Genomic DNA, 13,889 nt, shown 5'->3' on the forward strand with positions numbered 1-13,889 from the left:
TCTAGGTTTTTCCTTCCAAGATTTTTATTGCACTTTGGGAAATTAGAGGTAAAACATAGTTTTAAAAAACAGGATGTCAAATCATTATACTGTACACCTTAAATGTATACAGTGCTGTACATCAATTATATCTCAATAAAACTAGAAGGAAAAAAACTGTAATTGTGCTTAAATTCACAGAAAAATAGCATTTTTACAACCATATTGAAATTTAATCCTTTTTACACAGGTTAACAAAATATGTCACAGAGAAAACCTAAACAAACACAAAACTTCTGAAAGTGGAACAATGCAAGTTTATTTGGGGACCTCAAATGATAGAAGGTCACCTCCAGGTCAATTCACCACGCTAAAGGAAAAGAGTTGTAAAAATACAGCTATGCTACACTGAGCCATTTATCCACACTATAGTATAAAACTGGAAATAAATCCTAAAGCCAAGGTTTAAGATCACTTTAAGAGACAAGATCCTAAGTGTTTTATTGCTGTCTTTGTAAGAGGTGCTTTTCCTTCCCCAAACAAAGGTTAATTGAAAAGTTGATTCGATTTAAGGTTTTGTTTTTTTTCCTCATCAGTTCTTCAGTTCAAAACACTATGGTCAATGCTAACATGTTGTCTAATCCGAGTGCTGTGATCCAGAAAGTGGGACTGGGGAAGCTGGACCTTGTGTTGGTGGAGGAGGTGAAAGTCCTTTTGATAGAGGGCACACCAGGATTTGTTCCATTTTATTGTACAAATGAAAGGTTCAGCGTTTCTTGCTTTTCAGTGAATTGGGGTAAAGAGTTAAGACTGTGATGGTTAGGAGGAGATTCATTTACAGGTGGACCACCATTTTAAGATAGAGGAGATCCTGGAGGAGGAGGAGAAGGATATGAAGAAGGTGGCACCAGGGCAGAAATACATCCAAGGGAAGAAGCTACTGGAGATGGATCAGAAGTCATGGGTGGAGGTGACACTTGACTATGAACCGACTGAGGAGGATCTGAATCCTGGTGAAAATGTGACACTGGATGGCTTACTAGTGGTAGAGGAGATGGGGGTAGTGCATGTTGCTCTGGATCCACCATATAAGGGGGCAATACCTCTGGTTGACTTTGACAGTCAGGATGCCGGTGAGCAGGTGCTGGGCAGGAGGTGAGAGTTCTTCGGCACCAGAATTTGAGTCACCCTGAATAGGGGCGATTTGTAAATTGCTATGTTCCCTTGCTGAAATACTAACGATTTCCTGATGGACCAAAGGAGGTGGAGTGGCACCAGTTCTGGGGAGGAGCATGAAGATCCTCGTGTGGCTGGTTACTGAGCTTGTGTGATACACATTGCACAGGAGGCGGTGACGTATTGGTACACAACTCGGGTGGAATATGGCTCCTAGGGTCCTTGTCTAGCAGCATTTCAGGGATTTCAGTTGTTGGTGAAGCAATACAAGGGTGAACTTTTTTTAGTGGAGCACAGGTAACAAATTTTTTAGCTCTCTAATTGTGGTACTTGATATGAGCTTCTAACTCTCTTTGAGAAAAATAAGTTTTCCTGCACTCTTGCCAAATGCTACATAGGAAGATAGAACCTTGTGTATGCTCCTCAGTTTGCGGCATAGGATTACTACAGCCCAGACATATCTCTGTCTTTTTCATATAAATTAGCACAGTAATAGCAAAAAGCATGCTTGCACAAATGTAAAAAGGCAAAACAGTTGTCTCAAGAGGTCTTACAAATAGCTGAGAAAAGAAGAGAAGTGAAAGGCAAAGGAGAAAAGGGAAGATATACCCATCTGAATGCAGAGTTCCAAAAATAGCAAGGAGAGATAAGAAAGCCTTCCTCAGTGAAAGAAATAGAGAAAAATAATAGAATGGGAAAGACTAGAAATCTCTTCAAGAAAATTAGATACCAAGGGAACATTTCATGCAAAGATGGCACAATAAAGGACAGAAATGGTATGGGCCTAACAGAAGCAGAAGATATTAAGAAGAAGTGGCAAGAATACAAGGAAGAACTATACAATATAGATCTTAATGACCCAGATAACCACGATGGTGTGATCACTCACCTAGAGCCAGACATCCTGGAATGCAAAGTCAAGTGGGTCTTAAGAAGCATCACTATGAACAAAGCTAGTGGAGGTGATGAAATTCCAGCTGAGCTATTTCAAATCCTAAACGATGATGGTGTGAAAGTGCTACACCCAGTATGACAGCAAATTTGGAAAACTCAGCAGTGGCCACAGGACTGGAAAGAGTCAGTTTTCATTCCAATCCCAAGGAAAGGCAATGCCAAAGAATGTTCAAATTACTGCACAATTGTACTCATTTCACATGCCAGCAAAGTAATGCTCAAAATTCTCCAAGCTAGGCTTCAACAGTACGTAAACCAAGAACTTCCAGATGTTCAAGCTAGATTTAGAAAAGGCAGAGGAGCCAGAGACCAAATTGCCAACATCTGTTGGTTCATGGAAAAAGCAAGAGAATTGCAGAAAAACATCTACTTCTGCTTCATCGACCACAACAAAGCTTTTGACTGTGTGGATCGCAACAAACTGTGGAAAATTCTTACAGAGATGGGAATACCAGACCACCCGACCTGCCTCCTGAGAAATCTGTATGCAGGTCAAGAAGCAACAGTTAGAACCCAACATGGAACAACAGACTGGTTCCAAATAGGAAAAGGAGTATGTCAAGGCTGTATATTGTCATCCTGCTTATTTAACTTATATGCAGAGTACATCATAAGAAATGCTGGGCTGGATAAAGCACAAGCTGGAATCAAGATTGCCGGGAGAACTATCAATAACCTCAGATATGCAGATGATACCACCCTTATGTCAGAAAGCAAAGAAGAACTAAAGAGCCTTTTGATGAAAGTGAAAGAGGAGAGTGAAAAAGCTGGCTTAAAACTCAACATTCAAAAAACATCATAGCATCTGGTCCTATCACTTTATGGCAAATAGATGGGGAAACAGTGACATTCTTTATTTTCTTGGGCTCCAAAATCACTGCAGATGGTGACTGCAGCCAAGAAATTAAAAGATGTTTGCTCTTTGGAAGAAAAGCTATGACCAACCTAGACAGCATATTAAAAAGCAGAGATATCACTTTGCCAACAAAGGTTTATCTAGTCAAAGCTATGGTTTTTACCAATAGTCATGTATGGATGTGAGGGTTGGACTATAAAGAAGGCTGAGTGTCAAAGAATTGATGTTTTTGGATTGTGGTGTTGGAGAAAACTCTTGAGAGTGCCTTGGACTGCAAGGAGATCAAACCAGTCAATCCTAAAGGAAATCAACCCTGCATATTCACTGGAAGGACTGATGCTGAAGCTGAAGTTCCAATACTTTGGCCACCTGATATGAAGAGCTGACTTCTTAGAAAATACCCTGATGCAAGGAAAGATTGGAGGCAGGAGGAAAAGGGGACGATAGGCTGAGATGGTTGGATGGCATCACCGACTCAATGGACATGAATTTGAACAAGCTCCGGGAGATGGTAATGAACAGGGAAGCTTGGTGTGCTGAAATCCATGGGGTTGCAAAGACTTGAGATGACTGAGTGACTGAACAACAACAAAGATTTTAATAGGCAAATCACATTTGTCACATAAATGAACTGGTAAATCATCCTTTTCACCTATCATGTTTATCTAATGACCTCCTGAACGCATTCAAGAAATGTTTTCTTTCTTCCCAACAGTTCATCCCCTTTACCATCATACCACCCTCTGCCATTGCATTCAAATTCTTTCTCACCAGCAGGTGACCAATTCATAGTCCTTGGGGTTTGAGACACAGATTGCTATTGCTCACCTGCTTGGAAATGAGCTTTGAAGGAATCCATCTTGGAACCTCAAGGCCACCAGACAATCCAGAACTCTGAGTACATGGCAGACCATTGTTGGCGTCAGTGGGATCCACGTTTGGCATTCGGCTAAGTAGGTACCTGGGAGTGGAAGTCAGACCCTGAAAGGGCAGTAAGAGCTTCCCCTGGAGCCCGGGAGGCAGGAGTTAGACCAGATTAGATCAGGTCCTGCCCCCGGCTCTGTAGCTTTGACTTCCTTCCAAGGGGTTTCCTCTCCCTGCCCCATCTCACTACTCTGGGAGGGAGTCAGACAATAGTTTGGACAAGCAGGGAAAGAGCTTCACTGTTGGGTTTGCTAAGACTGCTCTTCATGTGCCAGGAAAGTAGCCTTTAACTGGAAAAAGAATGATGGAGATTGGGGAGAGGAGTACAGAAGCCGCCAAAAAAATAAGTTCTCCACTTATTAGAGCACTGCCTCTGAGGCTGCTTTGTTTATTATTGTCCCGTTGCATTCCTGTAACTGCCTTATATCCCTCATGGTATGTGTCAGGGTGTGTGTCTGTCTCTACATGTGTATGCATTCTGCCATACACACACCTCTAAGATTTTGTAATAATATAATGAATATGGTGTTGGAGAAGACTCTTGAGAGTCCCCTGGACTGCAAGGAGATCCAACCAGTACATTCTAAAGGAGAGGGGCCCTGGATGTTCTTTGGAAGGAATGATGCTAAAGCTGAAACTCCAGTACTTTGGCCACCTCATGCAAAGAGTTGACTCATTGGAAAAGACTCTGATGCTGGGAGGGATTGGGGGCAGGAGGAGAAGGGGACGACAGAGGATGAGATGGCTGGATGGCATCACTGACTCGATGGATGTGAGTCTCAGTGAACTCTGGGAGATCATGATGGACAGGGAGGCCTGGCGTGCTGCAATTCATGGGGTCGCAAAGAGTCAGACACGACTGAGCGACTGAACTGAACTGAACTGAATGAATGTAAGATGACCTTTGGAGGTAGGGAGTACTGTATTTACCTTATCAAGGAAGAATCATATAAAAAGTAGTGAACATGGTAATTTGACATTGCTAGACATTTGCTGTTCGGGCTTAAAGAATGATTATGGATATTTAAGTCAAATTTCCCCAGATCTCACCTTCTGGCAAGTAGAAACTGTACCACAAAAACAGCAACAAACTGTATTTATTTGGCTTCACCCCAGCCATAATTTTGGCTCCTCTATACCTTAGGGGGTGGTCTCTCCTTTTGGCTGTCAAGTCTCCCCAAAAAACACTGATCAATCAAAGTTATTTAGACTCACCGCAACATCGGAGACCACTACCTTAAAGTCTAAATAGTGTCTCAGAAGAGGGATGGCAGGATAGGGTATTAAGGGCTGGGCTGGGTGATTTTAGGGCAGGTCTTGCAAGGAGAATTGGGAAGATTTTATAACATGACAGCTAAAGATAGGCAGGCACAGGGAACTGAGAATATTGACCTGAGTATTAATGGGCAATATGTTATTCTTGTTAAGTAAATTCTTTTCCTTGACTCACAATTGTATCTTTCAGGAAAATGTGCTTCCTGGAACAAGTAGCTAAGTTTGCTTCTTCTCAGAAGTTTTTTGGATTTTTTTTTCTTTTTGGCCACAGCCCAGCATGCAGGATCTTGGTTTCCCCGACCAGGGATTGAACCCAGCCCCCTGCAGTGGAAGTGTGGAGTCTTAGCCATTGGACTATCAGGGAAGTCTTCTCAGAAGTTTTTAACATAAGAACAGAAAACTATGCCCAGGTCAATTGTTGTTTCACAGGGTGACAAGGAATTATGCTGGTTTCCTTTTCTCTGGCTTGTTAGGGTGTTGTTACATCAATGGTGAAAACACAACAATGCCCAGATACCCACCAAAGGTACCACTGCTCACTAATGCCCAAAGGAAACAATACTTACTGAAGGCGCTGTGACGTCCAAGAAGAAACATGGACTTCCTTGCCTCTTTTCTTTCACTCTATTACATGGGCTACAAAGCACTTCAGATTAACGCTTGCCAATGTGTTAAAGAGATTTTTCTGAAATTGCTCCTTTAGTTTTTTGCTTGCTCTTAATTATTGTTCCCCTGGCAGAGACTGAGGCAGTGCAACATTATGGTGGCTGGTTTAAATTTGAATATACAATGCCACATGCCTCTGACATTCTCTCCTAGTTCTGAAAACTTTTCAGTATTCCAGCAATGCTGCCTTCTCTTAGGATTCATTCACTCCCAGGAGGCAACTTCATTCCTTATGCAAATAAATTTATGGGCTCATCTCCTGGAGTCTCCCAACACATCTAACCTGCCTAAACTCTAAGGACAACACATTTTATCCTCTCAAACCAAGCCTTCCATCGCATGTTGATTTAAATTATAGACAATTTGAAATTTTGTTGGCTTAAACAAAAAGCATTTCTTTAAATAAATCAAAGTGGTTCTTACTTACTAAGCCATGGATGTTCTGCCCCTATTATAAACAATACACCAAAGTTCTAAGTAAAACCTAAAACTTAGAGCATTAAGGCATGTGCAAATATTCCTGTTTTACAATTACAATGACTTGTTTCCAGGCTTTTTAAGAATGTTCCATTTGGTGTGTGTGTCTGTTTTAGTGATATACATATAATTCAAAACTTGGGCAAACTTTGAGAGACACTGAAGGACAGGGAAGCCAGGTGTGCTGCAATCCATAGGGTTGCAAAGAGCCAGACATGACTGAGCAAGTAAACAACAATATCATTCACAAACAATGACTATAAAGGGGGAAAAGTCTGTTGAATAAAATGTCCATAACTTTTTTTCTCTTCTTTCCTGGAACTAGTATTTTCCTGTCTAAACTGTGACATTTCTCATATGGCAGAATGTTGTCTTTACATGTGACCCTGGGTGAAAAAAGCCAGCTCTCTTTCCTAGTTGGCTAAATTTGCTTTTGTTGCTCATCGGGTCAACTTCAAATTATTTTGGAAATAAATTCTAAGTTCAGCCTTTGAGTCATGAAAGCATGTTTCACGATAGACAAGCAGTGATAACTTCCAGACAACCCCCACCCGGGAGCTGCTCTGGTTCAGCACTTGGAGAAGCCTGACTCGAAAGCCTTTAATAAATCCTTTTTTTTTGGTGAAATTGTTGATAAGATAAAGGGTACTGACTATCCATTTATCCACATCTGATTTAAGAAGCTATCTAGAAAAGCTGCCTTCACAAACATATCCTTACTTAGTGCCTTTAAACAAAAAGTTAAATGGGCTTCCATCCAGCCACCTCCTTCAGGGCATTAGAGACTCTGTCCTTCAATCTCACTGCTCTTAAAAGTTGCTAGACTTAAATTCAGTTGACAAAAGTGAGATTCAGTGTCTGTCTGCCTGTAACAGTGATTGGGTATATAAAGGGTTGAGTTTGGAGATTTAAGAGACATTGGACCTTTTGAAATCGCTTGGATTCAGGGAGGTTTGTTATAATTCGGCTGCCTCCAAAAAAATCTAAATGAGGTTGATGATGAAGAATTATTGACTGCACAATGAAGAAGCATCAACGGGCACAATTAATGCTAGGAAACAGGTTGAGACATCTCAGCTCAGGCCACCTGCCATCTGGCCCAGAAGCAGTCATTCTAACCAGAATGACACCAAAGGTCGGCGGGAGCAGGCACCTTAAGTCCCGCTGCCGGGCTCCTGGATTTTATTTCTCATGTAAGGGAATCTGATCTGTTATTCCTCTGGCTCCTGTGGGCCTTAAATTCACATAATCAACATATCACTGCCAAGACTTAGTAAGAGCTGAGGCAATTTAAAGGTGAGTGGAGAATAATCATGTTCCCAAGCCAGATGCCTTCAGTTCTACAAAGAAATAAAAAGTCCATCTCAGGTTCCAAAAAGTAAGCCAAATTGCCCGGGTGAAAAAGACTTTCGTTCTCATCCCATGTGCGCCAGTAGCTATATTTTACATCCTGGGAGGGCTGGCCATTTGCAAAAGTTTAGAGAAGTGTTTCTCAAAATGTAGTCCGCAGACCCCTAGGGATTCCCAAGGCTATTTCTGAGGGTACTGGAGGTCAAAACTATTTCCATAATAATATTAAGATGTTATTTGCCTTTTCCACCATTTGACATTTGTGATGATGGTGCAAAAGTAATGCGGGATAAAACTTCTGGCTTCTTAGCACGAACCAAGGAAGCGACATTAAACTGTACGAGTAGTCACTGTATTTTTATTGCCACGTAAAAAGAAAAGACTAATTTAAGAATGTACTTGCTGTGCGTTGTGTCCGACACTTTGTGACCCCATGGACTGTAGCCTGCCAGGCCCCTCTGTCCACGGGGGTTCTCCAGGCAAGAATACTGGGATGGGTTGCCATGCCCTCCTTCGAGGGATCTTTTCAACCCAGCGATCGAACCCAGGTCTCCCACATTGCAGGCAGATTCTTTGCTGTCTGAGCCACCAGGGCAGCCCCAGAATACTGGAGTAGGTAACGTATCCCTTCTCCAGGGCAACTTTCCGACCCAGAAACAGAACCAGGGTCTCCTGCATTGCAGGTGGATTCTTTACCAGCTGAGCTACCAGGGAAGCCCAAGAATGTACTTGATGAAGCCCTAAAAATACTGATTTTACTAAATCTCAACCCTGAATCCACATCTTTTTCACATTTTGTACGACAAAATGGAAAGTAAGTACACATAAAGTACTTAGAGGGCATATCAGGTACAGTGGTTGTCTCAAGGAAAAACATTCATGCCATCATTTGAGTTGGAAGGTGAACTATCTGCCTTTTTTTGTGAAACATTATTTTCACTTGAAAGAACTGACAAACTGTGACTATTCAAACTTGGGCACTTGGCAGACATTTTCTCAAAAATGAACAAAGTTAGCCTGTCACTTCAAGAAAAACAACTGACAGTATTTGATGCCAATTAGAAAATTCAAACTTTTGAATAAAAATTAGAATTTTGAAAATTCTGTATCTGCCTCCATGATCCTGGCAGCTTCCCAGTACTAAAGATTTATCTGATGAGATCAGTGGTAATTAATAATGAATGTAATTTTTGAAATTGTATAATGAAATGTGTCAACACTTGGAAGTTCTGCATAACTCAGTGAACCAATATTTTCCAAATGACCAATGGTTGATATTATAAAATCATACATAATTAAAAGACCCACTTAAAATCAAAACAGCAGTGGATATGAGTATAACAGAGTATGAAAACTTCACTGCTGTTTCAGATTTCATATTGCAACTAACCTTTAAGAAACTACTATTTGTTGAGTTTGGTTTTGTTTTAAAGAATATTCACAATTATCTGAAAGGCTATTCTAATACTCCTCCCTTTTCCAACAATACATCTGTATGAACCTAGATTTTCTTCTTCAATTTCACCAAAACCAAACATCACAAAAGACTGAACTCAGAAAAAGGTATGAGCATACAGCTGCTTCTATTAAATTAGATATTAAAGAGATTTGCAAAAATTTAAAACAATGATACTCATCTACCTTTTTTTCTTTTGGAAAACATATTTTTCATACAAATGTATAATTTATGTTAGTGTGTAATAGCTCATTATTATTATTATTTTTAAGTGAAATAATATTTTATGCTTCTTGATATTTCACATAAACAAAAGCTCTTTAGGGTCCTGAATGATATCTAAGAGGTTAGGGGACTCTGGAAAATAAAATGTTTAATAACTGCTACTCTAGGTGATCTTTAATGCTCTTTTACCTTCCCTCTCAGAGACACTGCATTCCCCACATTCATGCCCCTAAACTCAATCCCATCCAAATCAAATTGCCCAGAAGGTTTCAGAATTTCATTTTCAAAATTACCTGATGGTGACAAGAAGAAGGGAAAGAAAGATCAAGATCATTTAAATGCTAAGCATTGTGCCATGAACCTAATACATGGTATCTCATTTAATTCTCACAACAGCCCTATAAGATAATGATATGACCAAATAGTGGGGCAATGGGACATAAGGGGAGTCAATGTTATTGTGAGGGTCAGCAAAACCACATGTCCACTAAGAATTATGTATAGACAAAATAAATAAAAACATCTTACAAATACCACAGTAAATTTCAAATAAATGTGGGTGTTGCTATACCTAAAACTTCATTGTAAAGCATTATCAAATTCATGAAAGCTTTGACCATTGCTTTTTTAAAAATTTCAATGAATCATGACACAAATGTGAGAGAGAAAAAACTTTCTGACAATGAAAAGGCAACAAAGCAATCCCTGCCTTTGAAAAACGTTGAGAATCACTGCATTGTAGCATTATAACTACACTGAATCCACAGCGAAACCACAACTTTCAGGACAATGCTACACTGTTTAGAGTGATAGCTTTACCACTAAAAAGCCCACTTTTGCCATCTAAGTATTTAAACCTCTAGACAGGGAAGTCAGTACACACAAATGAAAGGCTAACTAACAGCCAGTACAGTAGAGAGTTGGATGAGGGAAATAGATACAAAGTGCTATAAGAATTCTGGAGACACAGAAAACTTCTGGCCAAGATGATTTTGGATGAACTAAGACCAGATCTTTAGGGACAGAATTTAAATGGGCACAGAAGACAGTGACTAGGGAACCACATGGACAAACACAGATGTAGAAAACAAGTGTGCTCAAGGGCAATATAGTTGAATCAATCAAAGGCTCATATAAGGAAACTCATATAAAGGCTCATATACAGTTGGGAAAGGGAGTTTAGGACCAGATGTTGAAGGGTCTGGATGGGTTAATGAGGAGTATAAACTTATCCCTCTAGGCCACTCAAAACCATCAAATAAAGATAAAAAATGAAAGGGAGCAGAGTGTAGTATAGATTGGAAAAAAGGGACAGGAATCAGACAGTTCTATGAGGAAGCAGTTCATTGTTCAGGACTGAGATCATTCAGGTCTGAGTGACGAGCATGTGGGAGACCCTGAGAGACCAGAGTTTGGTGGCTAACTTAATGGGAGTAGGGGAAGAAGAGGAGGGGAAGGGAGATGTCCTCAGGTTTTCAGGCCCTAAAGACTATCATGTGATCCAATTAGGAAGGAACCAGTTGGCCTGGGGCACATTGGCTTCCTCAACATCCTCATATGTTTGGCCCTGGTCCACCAGAGGGGCTGAGGCCTGTGTTTAATGACATGGGGAAGTTTTGTCTTCATCTGCAAAGGTAATCAGAACAGTATCCTGAACTCATTACTAATCAATTCTTCAGCCTTTTGGGAGACACTTGCCCCTCCCCACCCTGTGATGGTAAGACTTGAATTTTAAGGCTGCAGCTGCCCACTCACTACCCCAGCCCACATCCAGGCTACTCCCCTCACTAAGCAATTCTGCTGGACTTTCTCTGGGTTTTTGGACCAGCAATGCCTTTGGACTTGGCCTGGCTTCTTGAGGATGCTACCTTGGACTGGGGGCCTTGATTTTGTACTGACATCTGGGCTTTCTGATCCATGACTCAGCTGTACTTGGCTTTACTCCACAGCTATGGGTAAGAGGCACCTGCCTCGACTTCCTCTGTTGCTCCCACAGGCCCTCTTTAACTCTACTTTTTCCCCATCGGCTGGAAAGCTAGATTAACTGGGCTTTTTGCATAGAAGTAGGCTCAGTTCTGATGGAGAAGGCAGTGGCACCCCACTCCAGTACTCTTGCCTGGAGAATCCCATGGATGGAGGAGCCTGGTGGGCTGCAGACAATGGGGTCGTGAAGAGTTAGACGCGACCGAGTGACTTCGCTTTCACTTTTCCCTTTCATGCATTGGAGAAGGAGATGGCAACCCACTCCAGTGTTCTTGCCTGGAGAATCCCAGGGACGGGGCAGCCTGGTGGGCCGCCGTCTATGGGGTCGCACAGAGTCGGACACGACTGGGGCGACTTAGCAGCAGCAGCAGCAGGCTCAGTTCTGAAGAGTGCTTGGCAATAGTGAAAAGGAAGTGGATCATAGAAATAAGGAGAAGGACAAGGAAAAAACTAAAGGTGAACAGTTTCAGCCTGGAGAAGGGGAGGGAGGGTGGCATAATGATGAGATAATCGTCCTCAGGTACAGAAAGGGCTCTGTTGGAGAAAGGAAACCTGGCTGTCCTCCCATCCAGCCAAGGACAGACCGAGGGCTTAGCTACAGCACAAGGGATTTACAGAAGATAAAAGAATTTCTTGGACAAATACGGCAATGGGTTTCAGAGGGGTTTTGTGTAATTACCTTCTCAGGAGATGGCTAAAAATAGCATAGCTCCTCTGGTAGCCAGAAGGTGAAGAGGTGGATGTGGACAAGCAGAAGGTGAACCCGGGTCCCTTCTTACCACCCCTTCCACAGCTCCCCCCTTCTTTTACTGTAGGAACAGAGATTCTGCACTCTGTCAGGCACCCATGGAAGAGCTGTGAACCTTTCTCCAAAGCAAAGGCTCTTGGTCAGTTCCTTATATTTTTAGAAAACAATCAGCAAGTAAAGCTATTACCTCAGTGGTCACCAGAGCACTGTAGTGGTGATAAGTCCAAAAGCCATACAGGCAATTTCTGACTGAATGATATCATAGGCAGACTAAAAATTGTTTCTTTAACTAAAGGGTTGCATGGCTGGTTTTTAATTAGAATGGATTAATACAGTGTTCCCATTTATTAAAAAAAAATCAAAATTGAAAGGAAGGAATTGCAATGAGGTAATTAAAGTAAGGAAAATATCCTCCAGATCCTCTCCCACCCAAATATAATGCTTAAAAAGACAGGGAAAATTAAATAAAACTTTGTTACTCTTTATATACCTTGATAATCTCTGTGTTTAACATGTCAAGGGTATTACATAGTTATACAAGTTCCTGGTGTGTATATATTTTTATACATGTACATGTGTAAGTTTATTCACAAGTGTATACCTGGTTTTGTACCTATATAATCATATAAACACATGCATAGATTGCTTTTTGTTTACAGTAGTATATGGCAATGTAGGTACCACATTTTGGGGGGTACCAACCTATACAGGTACCACTGTTTTTTCTAGTTCCAGAGTGGTATTAACACAGAGGTCCTCAGATAAATAACCATTTCCTTCTCAACTGACTTACTTGGCAAAATCAAGACGTTTGCCTGCTAGTGCTCAAGACAACCTACCTGATTCTCCACTGAAAAAATATGAAATGTTTCGCTGAGTCTTCATTCTAAGAAGCACTGATAAGTAACTGGTAAGCTTTCCCTTGTTTGTTGTGGCAACATCCTTTGACCTATGTAACTGTAGAAAGGTGTTAAAAGGGGAAAGAAAAGCAGGAAGAAGGCTGTATGTGTTTCATCATTTATTGAATTAAAGGTTTTACCTTTTTATGTATGTAGCACTATGCCTCCATATTAACGCCAAACCCATCAATTTACTAAGTCCCATCAGAACAATTCTGTCTCCTCAAGAGCTTTCATATCTTCCCCATTTCTTCATCCCATGCCACCTCTCCCTTGGATTACTGTAATGGCCTCTTAACTAGTCCCCCAGGCTTCAGTGTTATTCTTCTCCAAGTGTTCTCCATACCATCACCAGTTTACTCTTCATTAAACAGAAATCGAATTGTTGACAATGGTCTGATTTAAATTGTTCAGTGGTTCCCAGATGCCTAGAGGATCAAGTCCAGACTCAGAAGCATAATCCTTTAAGGCCCTTCTCCATCTGGCCTCTGCAAACTATCCTGCCTGACACTAACCCCTCCTCAGCCACTCTTCAAGATCCAGCTCTAGCAAATAATTTCCAGCCTAACCCAACAGGTTTTCACCCGCCCCCTCCCAACATCTTCATGTTTTCCAGCAGCCTGGCCTTTCTGCCTGTAGCTCTCTCTTCTCTGCTTGCTCCCTTGGTTTTCTCCAATAGACACTATAAAACTCAGGTTCGACTTCATCTCTTCCAAGAGACTCTACGCCCAGTCTCATCTCTTACATACATTCTTATGACAACTGCAGTATTACCCAAGAGTACCAGAAAAGAAAGAGCTCAAAAAACAAGCAGAGAGGGCTTCCCTGGTGGCGCAGTGGTAAAGAAATCACGTGCCACTGCAGAAGACACAGGTTTGATCCCTGATCCGAGAAAACCCCACACGCCATGGAGCAATTTAA

The 13,889-nt window shown here is 41.4% G+C and overlaps 1 protein-coding gene across 7 annotated transcripts in view; it reads right to left on the reverse strand.

The window, feature by feature from the left end:
* The window catches only part of PHEX (phosphate regulating endopeptidase X-linked), a 245,020-nt gene that overhangs the window by 10,778 nt on the left and 220,353 nt on the right, over positions 1 to 13,889 (reverse strand). The gene's annotated exons all lie outside the window — the stretch shown is intronic.

This window comes from Bos indicus, chromosome X (genome assembly GCF_029378745.1).
Source record: "Bos indicus isolate NIAB-ARS_2022 breed Sahiwal x Tharparkar chromosome X, NIAB-ARS_B.indTharparkar_mat_pri_1.0, whole genome shotgun sequence".
NCBI lineage: Eukaryota > Metazoa > Chordata > Mammalia > Artiodactyla > Bovidae > Bos > Bos indicus.